Here is a 6,702-nt window from a genome sequence, read left to right as displayed (position 1 = left end):
GCAGAATCATAAATCAAAGGAGGGTTAGAAAGCTTGCAGGCATAGTGTGACGGATAAATGCTCAAACATGTTACACACTTTTACATAGGGGAAATGCTGTTTACGCAAACACCTTTTCGAGTCGAATCTTCAAGACAATACATGGTGCTTTTATACTGTAGATAAAAAAATAAAATAATGGGGCCATGAAAGGTGGGAATATATTCCAAAAAAGAGAAATCCTACTTTCCTCTCCAAATGCACACATTTAATGCATACAAGAAAACATTTTTTCACTTCCACAGCCGCGTATTTGTCCTGCTGTGGATAACCTCATCAAATAATACTTCACAATATGATTAAGCATAAAGAAATAGAATATCCATATAATCAAAAACATCCAGAATTTGAAGGGACGTTGCCCTGAAATGGGCCTTTCAGGAGAAAACAATGATTTTTGACATGTTCTTAATATGCACTTCTCACTAACATGTGTGTATGCATTTCCTGTTCACCACTAGAGTGATATAAGGATTGTTGAAGTAAAACAACCATTTTTTAATTTCATGTTTCTCAGAAATATTTGACTTTAATCTCAGATCATTAAAAACAAAACCTTGCTAACGTATGAATTTATACCTTTAGAAAATATCTGTGATTTTTATCTTTTGTTTCCTTTGGAATATTAACCCCTCCCCTGGCTCAGAATAAATTATTAAAAATGAATATTCTGTAAAATGTGTAATTTCCATAATACGGAACACAAGCCTGAGTTGAACATTGCAGCAATGAATTATTGACAGTGTACATTATTCCTTAAAAGCTTAATTATTTGTCTAGTTGTTTTACTTTTTTTGTTCAATAGGGGCTTTCTCATGCACACTCATGCCTTGCTGTGGTCCCTCTGTATGTGTGTGTGTGTGTATAACCTTGACAGTGAAATCTAAGCTTCATTGAGTGCCTGCGAGCGCTGTGCTATCTTTAGCTTTTGTTGAAGCTTTTACCACTGGCCTCCTCCTACTCTTCCCACTCTTCCTCCTCCTCCATTCCCCTCAGCCCACTCACTGTTGGCTGCACATGCAAACAAGCACACTTATTCATGCTTGCACGCATACTCGCACACACACTAGTGTAACATACAGATGAACACTGCATAACTGTTACAGGGCAGATTAGAAGAAGCAACCTAGTTCTGGGGGAGAAAAAAAAGGCTGATGTTTGTTTCTTGTTGCAGAGTGAAAGACCGACTCCTGCTCCCTGAGCCGCCCTGATTCCTGCCTGAAGGCAAGCTGAGAGTCTCACAGGATACACTCGTATTCCTATTGGCCCAAAATGTATTAAATTCAGTCAGTGGTGCACTCATCAAATATAAACTATTAATAAATAAATTTGCCCCGAACCAAACTGTGCTTACACCAATTATATTTCATCAGTGTAATGGCCCAGCGCCTCTTCAGAACATTTATATTGCATATTATGCACATGGGATACTGATACTTGAAATGCATTTACTGTTGGTTCCTAAATCAGCTTTTTAATTTGCCATGTTGATTCAGTAATATTAATGCATGCAATATTTTGACTTTTTTCCAAGATAGAAAAACTAAAAACTAAAGTGGCTAATGTAGATGGAATAATCAACAATATAATGTTATTGTTTTTATCAAACAATCCAAAAAAAGCTTCAGTCATCATTTGTAATCATGTTAAACACTGTCTTAAGTGATGACAGTCAATCGTCATCCGACATTTAAGATATTCCACAGAGGTTTTTTTAGCATGCACATCCCTTTTCATGCTACATATTCATTTGTTAAAAGCTCAAATAAATTGCAATATAACATGCCACAATTCAGTAACCCTGAAATAAACATATTCGGTTTAAATCGTATCTTATTTAGTTTCTTTATAGAAAGAAAACAATGAGGTTAAGCAGTTCCCTTAAATTGGTCATCTGATACCTCTTTATGTAGCAGATCTATATCCTTCTCAGCAATTTCACTGCTAATGTTATTCTGTAAAGACTTCTTCAATGATTACCGTTCTCATTTTATTCTATTATCAGATTTTTACATTAAAGGCCAAAAAGCCGGGAGAGGTTTAGCTTATCTTATCTTATCTTATCTTAGCTTAGCTTAGCAGGAAGACTGCTGGCAGGGGGAAACAGCCAGCTTGGCTCTGTCCACTTGTTTTTACAGGTAAGGTTTGTACTGAATGAAGACATAAGATGTAATTGTTATTAAGTGAGCTTTTACCTTCTGACAGAGCCAAGCTATCTCTTATCTTTAACGGCCAGATAAGAGAAGAAAGTGCTATCCATCTTCTCATCTAATTGCCAAGAATACAAATATTATTTTTTTATCATTGGCCGGATTGCATATAAAAAATGTCTGCAAAACACTGCGTCATTGATGCCTAAATATGTCTGACAAAAGTTCATTCAATTTTAATAACAATAATACAGGAAAGAAAATACTGCAAATAGGGAGAATCATTTGTACGACGACATTATAGGCAACCTTTAACATTTAGTTTTTATTCAAACATCTCTGTTTAAATCATAGTGTCTTAGTCATCAGCGGGACAATCTCTCCTCCCAGCATGTGAGAATTACCTGGGAACTATTCTTGCATTCTTAATAACCATGAAATCATGTCAGTGTGGGGTTGTCTAATAATAGTCATTTTACAGGGCAGAATGAGCGTTATTGGTGTCAGTGTGCACCAGTAATAGTGTCCTCCCCTCTATCCTCCTCTCTCTGTTTCTGCATTGCAGTGCCTGTATGTCAAGAGAGCATATGCACTGTGTGTTGTGCTGGCCTCTGCTGCCTGTCATCTCTCCCCTGTGCAGAACAGGCCACCAGGCAACACATCGAGTAACAGGATACACACTTCCCCTGTCCTCCCCGCTTCATCTCTGAGCTGTAGTCCCCTGACACACACCTAGCCGAGAGCTTTACACTGCAGCGACCAGAAAGTATTGCAGCTTCTAAAAGACAAATCAGATTTTTATAATATGCCTCTCACTGTTTGAATAAGCTGGGTGCATTCATTCTCATTCTCCTCAACACATATTTAGAGATTCAGTGTATTTCGCTGCTAACCTCCTGCAGTTTTTCCACCAAGGTGTTATGCTTTAATCCCAGTATGTGCGCTTCAAAACAGATAGAACCCAACTGGTGAATAATGAATGGAATGGCACATGTGTGGCCTCCACTGCCTTAATATAAATAATACCCAAGTAAAAGAAAGAGTAGTTGTCAAATCCTCTACATTTCCCTGAGATTGTAAAAGCCTGCCCTTGACAGAATGACAGGGTATTTAGTCGCATTCGACTGATGCCTGGGGCGTTTCTTCTTGTTTCTTTTTTACTGTCGCACTCTCCGAGTTTCCATTCAGGTTTAATAAGTTCCTAATGAAAGGGGGCCGGCGGAAGCTGTTTCACTTGTGCACAGTTACAGATCATTGGATGCCTCATTTAGGGTGATTTAAATGTGTGCCATGGGACATATTCCAAAAAGCAATTGACACAATGGCTTCCCATTTACTTTCCTCCTTCTCCTCTCCTATTATAGAAATGGAAGTGGGATTGTCTAAGGCAACAGACAAAAGAAAGCACAATGGTTATACCCCCCAACTCAACCCCTCCTCCCATACTCTCCTTGGAAATGGCATGACAGTTAAGTGTGCACCCCGGTGTCATTATAAAATATATATAAAGCTGCGCGATCAATCGAGTAAGACAAAAACTACCGGTGCAAACTATGCTGCATGTCACCACTTTGCAAACATATATTTGGACTTTGCACACTGACTGTGTTGCTTACTTACAGAAATATGTTGAAGTATATATGGCCCTATAGGGAGAGTAAGAATGTTCCTCGGCTCAATACATTTTAATAATAAAATAAAATTAATATGACACATTAGGAAGATTATGTCCTTAGTTCTAAGTGTATCCATGTCAATATGTTGAAAATCACCCGGCTCATCGATGGTACACTCCATAAAACCTAAACCTTAAAAGTTGCATTGAGCAGCTTTTTGAATTCAGATATTGATGTCTCTAAATTGTTTCAAAAGATTTCTTAAACGTCAACTGCATTTGTAACGTCCATCTCTGAAGACAGACTTTACTAATCTCTTACAAGGACGTACGATTCTGAAAACAGAGGGAGGACCCGATTGCTAAAGCATTACAAGATTAGCATACATTTTTGGCTAACTGTAGCCAAAACACTTTTATCAAATAGCATGTTTACAGCCAAGCCAGCGAGCTCACTTGGAGATTTCACACATAATTTCCTAATCATTAGACAGGACATGGGTCTGCATATGAAGGGTGTTACTATCCATTAGCTGTCCTGTCTAGACAGGACTTAAGGCTGTTTGTGACCTGCGGGTCTCATACCACTGGTGCTCCCTGGCAACACTTTGCTTTAGGTCTGTGTAACAGGATTAAAGCCTGGAGGACTTGTGTATGTCACCTATGAGATGGGGGTGGGGGTGGGGGTGGGGGGGCAGTAGACGTGATACAACCAACAGCTGTAACGCCCTTGATGCTTGATGTAGAACAACTTTATATAAGATAGATGGGTGAATGAGGTTTCTAGTATTATAACCTTAACCAAATAGGTATGGTTTAGGTTTGGTTTGTTGGTTTAGTTTAGCATGATTACATAAGACTACTATTAAAATGATTTTCATGAAACGTGGGGGAAGAGCAGATTATATTTTGGAATGTAATGCATTTTTTAAATGCTTTTGTATAGGTTTGCGCTCACCTAGTGTAATCTTTGTCTGTCCCTTTATTTTTGCCCTAAGTTTTCTCAACACGATGATCGTGAAATGTCCCAACACAAATGTAATTGTCAACATTGGTCCTTAGAAACATAATCACATAGCCACGGCATTGATATGAAGTTAATATATGCAATAGAAAACCTACGGTGGCCCTGAAGTGCAAGTCACTACAGCATTTCACAAAACACTACAGCATTTCATAAAACACAACGAAATTTCAAAAAACACTACAGCATTTCAGAAAACGCTTCAGATTTAACACATTTGAATCCAGGTTGATGTAGAGTTAACTGAATTACCACATCCCCTTGTGGGAATGAACTCACTGTTGTCAAATGAGTCCTGGTGGTTCCTGTGTTGTAATGGTCACTGGAGGACAGAGATTTTACTGCTGAGCCTCAATAAAAAAAAAACACTCAACTTTATCCAAGCATGATGCCTACTTTGAAGTACTGTACCATGTATAGTCTGGCCAACTTCAGACCCTCAAACAATGAAATCCTTGATAAAATAACACGGAAAAGCAACAAAAGGAACGCTGTGATGGCTGAAAGGCCGGAGCATGGTCGGGATGAACAAAAAGGCCAGTATGGAAGCCTCATTTGGGAGATCAAGCCCCAAATACCAGATCTGATCCGCATGGGTTCCCCCTCACAACCTTGGTCAAGATTTCTGGGTTCTCCTATACACAATACAGCTTGCAGTCTATTGTACACCCATTATGGGCATTTATGACTGAGAAATATTCTTACTAAGTGAGTTTGTCATTTTCTAGTCTTCACTTTTTGTGTAAGTAAATAAAAACTATAATTAGATTGCAGCTTTCCCATTCTTCAAACAAAGATTAGGTTATTTTTGGACATATTTATGCCAAAAGGATCTGAGCTTTAGGACTTTGGGTGGGAGTTTCAAATCATACAGTTGACTGAAATTTGAGAGCCGGCCTTGGTAGAAGTGTGCATGTGTGAGTCAAAGAAGACTTTGTCCTTTTAAAAAAAAGCCCAAATAATGCAGTGTCGTTTTTAAGACGGATGGTAGAAGCTAGCAAGCTAGGCTAACTAGTTAGCTCAACATTGGGTTTGCTTTATCTAGCGTTATTGTTGTGTAATATTACTAACGTGGTGTATTGCAAAGCTACTATCTGCAGCTGCATCTGTTTCTGTCACAAAAATATCCGTACTTAGACTTATTCACATTACAGCGGAAGTTGGTACCGGTGAAATTGTCAATTGTTTTCTATTAAAGGCTTTACTGCTACAATGAATACTCCATACTAGTCATAATGTGGTGAATACAGGGAACAGGGATATGACACAAATGCAGATGAAGTTCAGTGATGTATTCAAGGTAAAGACTTACTCACGGCATTTCGTGTTATAGTCACGAAATTAATCTATTGACTCGTGTTCCAGTGGCGTCGAAGCCCCGAATGTTTTTTTTTAGCCCCGGACAATTCTCCCTCAATAATATAATACATTAACCGTGCTCTACCTAAACCTCATCATGACACTAGAGAGGATGGCAGGATTGTAATTTCCCGTGTTCAGTGAATGCAATTATTATGTAAAAGATTATTTCCAAGGCACACCTTCATATGATCATTATAGTTATAAAATAAATAAGAGAATAAATGAAAAACAGTTATGAAATACTATATGACAGTAAAACAAGAATACAGTTTAAAAGGGGAGTGATTTGTAAAATATCCATAAAGAAAAAGAAAATCTGTTTACAGTTCTGTTTCATATGGGTGTTGAGAGAGGTATCCATATCTCTTAATTTTGCTCTCAAAGTGCACCAGATTGATGCTTTTAACTTCAATATTTAAAAAAAACTCTTCCCGGGGGAGCATGCCCCCGGACCCCCCTAGAGGATGTTAGGTCCACACACCACCTATAAAAATAGCACTTTACCCCTGCTT

The sequence above is a fragment of the Trematomus bernacchii genome, unplaced genomic scaffold (assembly GCF_902827165.1).
Source record: "Trematomus bernacchii unplaced genomic scaffold, fTreBer1.1, whole genome shotgun sequence".
In the NCBI taxonomy this organism is placed as follows: Eukaryota; Metazoa; Chordata; class Actinopteri; order Perciformes; family Nototheniidae; genus Trematomus; species Trematomus bernacchii.
This window is presented reverse-complemented; position numbering follows the sequence as displayed.